The following is a 9,825-nucleotide window of genomic DNA, read 5'->3' on the forward strand; positions in this document are numbered from 1 at the left end:
AGGAAGGTAGAGGGGTAGAAGGGAGGTGTGAGGAAGGTAGAGAGGTAGAAGGGAGGTGTGAGGAAGGTAGAGAGGTATAAGGGAGGTGTGAGGAAGGTAGAGAGGTAGAAGGGAGGTGTGAGGAAGGTAGAGAGGCAGAAGGGAGGTGTGAGGAAGGTAGAGAGGCAGAAGGGAGGTGTGAGGAAGGTAGAGAGGTATAAGGGAGGTGTGAGGAAGGTAGAGAGGTAGAAGGGAGGTGTGAGGAAGGTAGAGAGGTAGAAGGGAGGTGTGAGGAAGGTAGAGAGGTAGAAGGGAGGTGTGAGGAAGGTAGAGAGGTAGAAGGGAGGTGTGAGGAAGGTAGAGAGGCAGAAGGGAGGTGTGAGGAAGGTAGAGAGGCAGAAGGGAGGTGTGAGGAAGGTAGAGGGGTAGAAGGGAGGTGTGAGGAAGGTAGAGAGGCAGAAGGGAGGTGTGAGGAAGGTAGAGAGGCAGAAGGGAGGTGTGAGGAAGGTAGAGAGGTAGAAGGGAGGTGTGAGGAAGGTAGAGAGGCAGAAGGGAGGTGTGAGGAAGGTAGAGAGGCAGAAGGGAGGTGTGAGGAAGGTAGAGAGGTAGAAGGGAGGTGTGAGGAAGGTAGAGAGGTAGAAGGGAGGTGTGAGGAAGGTAGAGAGGTAGAAGGGAGGTGTGAGGAAGGTAGAGAGGTAGAAGGGAGGTGTGAGGAAGGTAGAGAGGTAGAAGGGAGGTGTGAGGAAGGTAGAGAGGTAGAAGGGAGGTGTGAGGAAGGTAGAGAGGTAGAAGGGAGGTGTGAGGAAGGTAGAGAGGTAGAAGGGAGGTGTGAGGAAGGTAGAGAGGTATAAGGGAGGTGTGAGGAAGGTAGAGAGGTAGAAGGGAGGTGTGAGGAAGGTAGAGGGGTAGAAGGGAGGTGTGAGGAAGGTAGAGAGGTAGAAGGGAGGTGTGAGGAAGGTAGAGAGGTATAAGGGAGGTGTGAGGAAGGTAGAGAGGTAGAAGGGAGGTGTGAGGAAGGTAGAGAGGCAGAAGGGAGGTGTGAGGAAGGTAGAGAGGCAGAAGGGAGGTGTGAGGAAGGTAGAGGGGTAGAAGGGAGGTGTGAGGAAGGTAGAGAGGCAGAAGGGAGGTGTGAGGAAGGTAGAGGGGTAGAAGGGAGGTGTGAGGAAGGTAGAGAGGTAGAAGGGAGGTGTGAGGAAGGTAGAGAGGCAGAAGGGAGGTGTGAGGAAGGTAGAGAGGTAGAAGGGAGGTGTGAGGAAGGTAGAGAGGTAGAAGGGAGGTGTGAGGAAGGTAGAGAGGTAGAAGGGAGGTGTGAGGAAGGTAGAGAGGTAGAAGGGAGGTGTGAGGAAGGTAGAGAGGTAGAAGGGAGGTGTGAGGAAGGTAGAGAGGTAGAAGGGAGGTGTGAGGAAGGTAGAGAGGTAGAAGGGAGGTGTGAGGAAGGTAGAGAGGTAGAAGGGAGGTGTGAGGAAGGTAGAGAGGTAGAAGGGAGGTGTGAGGAAGGTAGAGAGGTAGAAGGGAGGTGTGAGGAAGGTAGAGAGGTATAAGGGAGGTGTGAGGAAGGTAGAGAGGTAGAAGGGAGGTGTGAGGAAGGTAGAGGGGTAGAAGGGAGGTGTGAGGAAGGTAGAGAGGTAGAAGGGAGGTGTGAGGAAGGTAGAGAGGTATAAGGGAGGTGTGAGGAAGGTAGAGAGGTAGAAGGGAGGTGTGAGGAAGGTAGAGAGGCAGAAGGGAGGTGTGAGGAAGGTAGAGAGGCAGAAGGGAGGTGTGAGGAAGGTAGAGAGGTATAAGGGAGGTGTGAGGAAGGTAGAGAGGTAGAAGGGAGGTGTGAGGAAGGTAGAGAGGTAGAAGGGAGGTGTGAGGAAGGTAGAGAGGTAGAAGGGAGGTGTGAGGAAGGTAGAGAGGTAGAAGGGAGGTGTGAGGAAGGTAGAGAGGCAGAAGGGAGGTGTGAGGAAGGTAGAGAGGCAGAAGGGAGGTGTGAGGAAGGTAGAGGGGTAGAAGGGAGGTGTGAGGAAGGTAGAGAGGCAGAAGGGAGGTGTGAGGAAGGTAGAGAGGCAGAAGGGAGGTGTGAGGAAGGTAGAGAGGTAGAAGGGAGGTGTGAGGAAGGTAGAGAGGCAGAAGGGAGGTGTGAGGAAGGTAGAGAGGCAGAAGGGAGGTGTGAGGAAGGTAGAGAGGTAGAAGGGAGGTGTGAGGAAGGTAGAGAGGTAGAAGGGAGGTGTGAGGAAGGTAGAGAGGTAGAAGGGAGGTGTGAGGAAGGTAGAGAGGTAGAAGGGAGGTGTGAGGAAGGTAGAGAGGTAGAAGGGAGGTGTGAGGAAGGTAGAGAGGTAGAAGGGAGGTGTGAGGAAGGTAGAGAGGTAGAAGGGAGGTGTGAGGAAGGTAGAGAGGTAGAAGGGAGGTGTGAGGAAGGTAGAGAGGTAGAAGGGAGGTGTGAGGAAGGTAGAGAGGTATAAGGGAGGTGTGAGGAAGGTAGAGAGGTAGAAGGGAGGTGTGAGGAAGGTAGAGGGGTAGAAGGGAGGTGTGAGGAAGGTAGAGAGGTAGAAGGGAGGTGTGAGGAAGGTAGAGAGGTATAAGGGAGGTGTGAGGAAGGTAGAGAGGTAGAAGGGAGGTGTGAGGAAGGTAGAGAGGCAGAAGGGAGGTGTGAGGAAGGTAGAGAGGCAGAAGGGAGGTGTGAGGAAGGTAGAGGGGTAGAAGGGAGGTGTGAGGAAGGTAGAGAGGCAGAAGGGAGGTGTGAGGAAGGTAGAGGGGTAGAAGGGAGGTGTGAGGAAGGTAGAGAGGTAGAAGGGAGGTGTGAGGAAGGTAGAGAGGTAGAAGGGAGGTGTGAGGAAGGTAGAGAGGTATAAGGGAGGTGTGAGGAAGGTAGAGAGGTAGAAGGGAGGTGTGAGGAAGGTAGAGAGGTAGAAGGGAGGTGTGAGGAAGGTAGAGAGGTAGAAGGGAGGTGTGAGGAAGGTAGAGAGGTAGAAGGGAGGTGTGAGGAAGGTAGAGAGGTAGAAGGGAGGTGTGAGGAAGGTAGAGAGGCAGAAGGGAGGTGTGAGGAAGGTAGAGAGGCAGAAGGGAGGTGTGAGGAAGGTAGAGAGGCAGAAGGGAGGTGTGAGGAAGGTAGAGAGGTAGAAGGGAGGTGTGAGGAAGGTAGAGAGGTATAAGGGAGGTGTGAGGAAGGTAGAGAGGTAGAAGGGAGGTGTGAGGAAGGTAGAGAGGTAGAAGGGAGGTGTGAGGAAGGTAGAGAGGTAGAAGGGAGGTGTGAGGAAGGTAGAGAGGTAGAAGGGAGGTGTGAGGAAGGTAGAGAGGCAGAAGGGAGGTGTGAGGAAGGTAGAGAGGCAGAAGGGAGGTGTGAGGAAGGTAGAGGGGTAGAAGGGAGGTGTGAGGAAGGTAGAGAGGCAGAAGAGAGGTGTGAGGAAGGTAGAGAGGCAGAAGGGAGGTGTGAGGAAGGTAGAGAGGTAGAAGGGAGGTGTGAGGAAGGTAGAGAGGCAGAAGGGAGGTGTGAGGAAGGTAGAGAGGCAGAAGGGAGGTGTGAGGAAGGTAGAGAGGTAGAAGGGAGGTATGAGGAAGGTAGAGAGGTATAAGGGAGGTGTGAGGAAGGTAGAGAGGTAGAAGGGAGGTGTGAGGAAGGTAGAGAGGTAGAAGGGAGGTGTGAGGAAGGTAGAGAGGTAGAAGGGAGGTGTGAGGAAGGTAGAGAGGTAGAAGGGAGGTGTGAGGAAGGTAGAGAGGTAGAAGGGAGGTGTGAGGAAGGTAGAGAGGTAGAAGGGAGGTGTGAGGAAGGTAGAGAGGTAGAAGGGAGGTGTGAGGAAGGTAGAGAGGTAGAAGGGAGGTGTGAGGAAGGTAGAGAGGTAGAAGGGAGGGGTGAGGAAGGTAGAGAGGTAGAAGGGAGGTGTGAGGAAGGTAGAAGGGAGGTGTGAGGAAGGTAGAGAGGTAGAAGGGAGGTGTGAGGAAGGTAGAGAGGTAGAAGGGAGGTGTGAGGAAGGTAGAGAGGTAGAAGGGAGGTGTGAGGAAGGTAGAGAGGTAGAAGGGAGGGGTGAGGAAGGTAGAGAGGTAGAAGGGAGGTGTGAGGAAGGTAGAAGGGAGGTGTGAGGAAGGTAGAGAGGTAGAAGGGAGGTGTGAGGAAGGTAGAGAGGTAGAAGGGAGGTGTGAGGAAGGTAGAGAGGTAGAAGGGAGGTGTGAGGAAGGTAGAGAGGTAGAAGGGAGGTGTGAGGAAGGTAGAGAGGTAGAAGGGAGGTGTGAGGAAGGTAGAGAGGTAGAAGGGAGGTGTGAGGAAGGTAGAGAGGTAGAAGGGAGGTGTGAGGAAGAGTGGTCAGGAGAAAGGGAAAGTTTAGAATGAGAGGGAGAAAATGAGATCACGGAGCAAAGTAGAAGAGCGGAAAGTAAAAGTACTAGAATAGTAGAAAGATAGAAAGTTGCTGCCACCATCCATTCAAGTTATTTATAAAACAAGGAATGGAACTTGTCTGCACAACAATGTTATCTGATGTTATCATGTATCAACTGTATCATGTATCTGATGTTATCATGTAGCAGGTACTCATATAACCAAGAATCTTGGTCATAATCTTAAGCAACTTCATCGGGCTCTCCACTCTAGCTTTCAAAATTAAAAAAGATCTTGGGATCAGAATTATAGACAATTAACAAAATAAGTTAATGGGCAAGTAGCACGGGCTATGGTGAGCCCGTAGTGGACTTACCTGGCACAGGAGCGGGGCAAGTAGCACGGGCTATGGTGATCCCGTAGTGAACTTACCTGGCACAGGAGCGGGGCAAGTAGCACGGGCTATGGTGAGCCCGTAGTGGACTTACCTGGCACAGGAGCGGGGCAAGTAGCACGGGCTATGGTGAGCCCGTAGTGGACTTACCTGGCACAGGAGCGGGGCAAGTAGCACGGGCTATGGTGAGCCCGTAGTGAACTTACCTGGCACAGGAGCGGGGCAAGTAGCACGGGCTATGGTGAGCCCGTAGTGAACTTACCTGGCACAGGAGCGGGGCAAGTAGCACGGGCTATGGTGAGCCCGCAGTGGACTTACCTGGCACAGGAGCGGGGCAAGTAGCACGGACTATGGTGAGCCCGCAGTGGACTTACCTGGCACAGGAGCGGGGCAAGTAGCACGGGCTATGGTGAGCCCGTAGTGAACTTACCTGGCACAGGAGCGGGGCAAGTAGCACGGGCTATGGTGAGCCCGTAGTGAACTTACCTGGCACAGGAGCGGGGCAAGTAGCACGGGCTATGGTGAGCCCGTAGTGAACTTACCTGGCACAGGAGCGGGGCAAGTAGCACGGGCTATGGTGATCCCGTAGTGGACTTACCTGGCACAGGAGCGGGGCAAGTAGCACGGGCTATGGTGAGCCCGTAGTGGACTTACCTGGCACAGGAGCGGGGCAAGTAGCACGGGCTATGGTGATCCCGTAGTGGACTTACCTGGCACAGGAGCGGGGCAAGTAGCACGGGCTATGGTGATCCCGTAGTGGACTTACCTGGCACAGGAGCGGGGCAAGTAGCACGGGCTATGGTGATCCCGTAGTGAACTTACCTGGCACAGGAGCGGGGCAAGTAGCACGGACAATGGTGAGCCCATAGTGGACTTACCTGGCACAGGAGCGGGGCAAGTAGCACGGACAATGGTGAGCCCGTAGTGGACTTACCTGGCACAGGAGCGGGGCAAGTAGCACGGGCTATGGTGAGCCCGTAGTGAACTTACCTGGCACAGGAGCGGGGCAAGTAGCACGGGCTATGGTGATCCCGTAGTGAACTTACCTGGCACAGGAGCGGGGCAAGTAGCACGGGCTATGGTGAGCCCGTAGTGGACTTACCTGGCACAGGAGCGGGGCAAGTAGCACGGACAATGGTGAGCCCATAGTGGACTTACCTGGCACAGGAGCGGGGCAAGTAGCACGGACAATGGTGAGCCCGTAGTGGACTTACCTGGCACAGGAGCGGGGCAAGTAGCACGGACAATGGTGAGCCCATAGTGGACTTACCTGGCACAGGAGCGGGGCAAGTAGCACGGGCTATGGTGAGCCCGTAGTGAACTTACCTGGCACAGGAGCGGGGCAAGTAGCACGGGCTATGGTGAGCCCGTAGTGAACTTACCTGGCACAGGAGCGGGGCAAGTAGCACGGGCTATGGTGAGCCCGTAGTGGACTTACCTGGCACAGGAGCGGGGCAAGTAGCACGGACAATGGTGAGCCCATAGTGGACTTACCTGGCACAGGAGCGGGGCAAGTAGCACGGACAATGGTGAGCCCGTAGTGGACTTACCTGGCACAGGAGCGGGGCAAGTAGCACGGACAATGGTGAGCCCATAGTGGACTTACCTGGCACAGGAGCGGGGCAAGTAGCACGGGCTATGGTGAGCCCGTAGTGAACTTACCTGGCACAGGAGCGGGGCAAGTAGCACGGGCTATGGTGATCCCATAGTGGACTTACCCGCCACAGGAGCGGGGCAAGTAGCACGGACAATGGTGAGCCCATAGTGGACTTACCTGGCACAGGAGCGGGGCAAGTAGCACGGACAATGGTGAGCCCATAGTGGACTTACCCGCCACAGGAGCGGGGCAAGTAGCACGGGCAATGGTGAGCCCATAGTGAACTTACCCGCCACAGGAGCGGGGCAAGTAGCACGGACAATGGTGAGCCCATAGTGGACTTACCTGGCACAGGAGCGGGGCAAGTAGCACGGACAATGGTGAGCCCGTAGTGAACTTACCTGGCACAGGAGCGGGGCAAGTAGCACGGGCTATGGTGAGCCCGTAGTGAACTTACCTGGCACAGGAGCGGGGCAAGTAGCACGGGCTATGGTGAGCCCGTAGTGGACTTACCTGGCACAGGAGCGGGGCAAGTAGCACGGGCTATGGTGAGCCCGTAGTGGACTTACCTGGCACAGGAGCGGGGCAAGTAGCACGGGCTATGGTGAGCCCATAGTGGACTTACCTGGCACAGGAGCGGGGCAAGTAGCACGGGCTATGGTGAGCCCGTAGTGGACTTACCTGGCACAGGAGCGGGGCAAGTAGCACGGGCTATGGTGAGCCCATAGTGGACTTACCTGGCACAAGAGCGGGGCAAGTAGCACGGGCTATGGTGAGCCCGTAGTGGACTTACCTGGCACAGGAGCGGGGCTGTGGAAAAAGTTTGAGTATCATAATTCAACCATTTTACTTAATGTTCAATATGTCAACATTAATACACAAATTTGAGTATCACACAAGGAATTGAGAACAACTACTGCTGACTGCCCCTGAAAATCACACAACACCCAAGTTAAAACCACAGTATACGTCACCGTACAGGTTCACTCACTAAGTCTCTGAGGCTACGTTTGATAGAGAAGGAAGAAGGGTGCTACGGAGTCCCCACCCGGCCTGACACAGGCTTAGTCTAGCTGCTGGCCTCTCTCCCTCTAGTAGCGGTCTATATCTCGCTGTCCTCAATGTCTCAAGTGTACAGTTCAATGGGTATTTATGGAAGAACCGGGAGCTAAGCTCCGCCTTCCAGGACTACACACACACACAACTATAACTTGCAAACAATGTTTAAACAGCTAAACTTAGCTGTTTAAACATTCATTACAAGTTATAGCAACAATGTTTAAACAGCTAAACTTAGCTGTTTAAACATTGTTTGCAAGTTATAGTTGTGTGTGTTGTTACGGTGCCCTCTCCTATTTCTTTCGTTTGCCGGCTTAAAGAGTCATATCAGCTCTCCCTACTGATTCTCTGAGGTTCAGGGAGTCTAATGATATATGTAGCGACCAGACTGGCTGCCATTTTATGGAAGGAGGTTATATTATAAGTTGTAAATAAAGGAAAATTGGCGCCCTGTTATAAAATGAAACAGTATCCCCTACGGCAGATGTGACCTTGTGGAAGGGACACTATGCCGATCGCGGATTGGCCGACGTAGGTCGCGGGCGACAAATCAGGGCCCGCCATGACGTCACCGAGTGCCCCGGGCGGCGCCAACGTCAGAGTTGTACTGACCGTGGAAGCGACAGGACGCGCCTCGGTCTGCTCTCAAGAAGTGGAGGCTCTGCAAGCCTTGTCCAGTGGATTGAGCTGACCATCGCCGCCAACATAGTTATTGGAGACCCTGCGCTTCTGGGAAGCCAAAGAGGAACCAAGTTCAGTGAGCAGAGAAGTGCCCAAACTTGGAAAATAGTCGGCGACGACGCTGGGCGGCGCCGCTGGCTGGACGTTGAGGTCTGGAAGGTGGGCGAGCAAGCTAGCTGTGACTGGGGTCACATCCACTGAGAATCTTGGAAGGACGACACAGTGCCTAGGACAAGGAGCGACGCCCTGTGGGAGAGGCGAGTGTGGGGAAAGATAGTGATTAGCTCAGCGCCCATCGATGAACCAGGATTGGGGCAGCTGAATCTCAGGGATTGGAACGGCGACGACGCGAAGGCTTCACGACACCTGAGGACCTGTGGAACGCCCTGGATCGTCGAGGATCGACCCAAGGAAGCGTGGGAACCTCACACCATCGAGGGACAGGCGTCGTGAGCCAGGAGTGTAAGGTAGATCATTTTCCCTCCCATTACCCCTTGTATGAGTAGGCTAGTTAGGCCACAATATTTACTTGTGTATGTGGCAGCAAGACTTTATTACTTTAATAGTAGAATAGGCTGCAAGGCAGCTTGTGTCCAGGACTGTCAGAGAGGACAGTGTGTATGGATGGCAGGACAGTGAAGAAGAGGTGCCGACGTGGTGAAGAGGCCCTCCTGTGAGAGTGTGAGACTCCTGTCTTCCTGCCCAGTTGAAGGAGAGTTGGAGGTCGTGGAAGAAGAGGCTGACGATCTCCAGACTCATCATCCATATTCCATATTCATGTATTACTTGTGATTGTGTGTGTGTGTTCATGTAATTTGCGTCAGTAAATCCACACATTTTATTACTGTGTTTGAGTGTGCCTCCATTTGTGATATTTCTCTATGAGCATACATTTCTGGCTACAAACGATATATGATACACCCACTGAACTGCATTGCTGGGGTGCAGATATAATAACCCAGCTGGCGACCTTGCTAAGAGGAAGATAGAGAAGACAGGCGGGAAAGGAGTTCCTGCAACCTTTTTTTTTGTCTGGCAGGCAAGACTCAGGGAGGTTATGGTTATAGGTAAGCCTGAGTCTTCCTTCACTCCCCCACGGGTCTAGGCCGGAACTGTTAACAGCAGTTTCCCCGTGGTTGACTGAAGGGCTTCCAGGGTGAATCAGTGGCACCCCTTTTGGTGGAAGCAAAGACCTGCGGAGGTGGGCATTGTTGGTCCTATCTTGTGTGACCAAGGAGACTCCGGTGAATCCAGGGAGTCGGAGGGGCTGAGTATTTGGGCCCTTTGAGCCCCTAGCAGCCGAGTGTTAGCAGAGCCCCGGACCGCCCACCCCCACGTGACAGTGTGTAAACTAAAGTCTTTGAAAAATGTAATAAGTTATTACGAAACGCGTTCAAGTGTCGCGTCAGACTAGAAATAAAAATGAATTTTGGAGAATTGATTTTTCAATTGCCATCAACAGTGAAAAGAACCATAAGAAATATTGAGACAATTCGTGTACATATATATATACATATATATACACATATATATACACATATATATACACATATATACACATATATATACACATATATACACACACATATATACACATATATATACACATATATATACATATATATATATACATATATATACATATATATACATATATATATATACATATATATACACATATATATATACATATATATACACATATATATATACATATATATACACATATATATATACATATATATACACATATATATATATACATATATATACACATATATATATATACATATATATACACATATATATATACATATATATACA

The sequence above is a fragment of the Procambarus clarkii genome, chromosome 75 (assembly GCF_040958095.1).
Source record: "Procambarus clarkii isolate CNS0578487 chromosome 75, FALCON_Pclarkii_2.0, whole genome shotgun sequence".
NCBI classification, from domain to species: domain Eukaryota; kingdom Metazoa; phylum Arthropoda; class Malacostraca; order Decapoda; family Cambaridae; genus Procambarus; species Procambarus clarkii.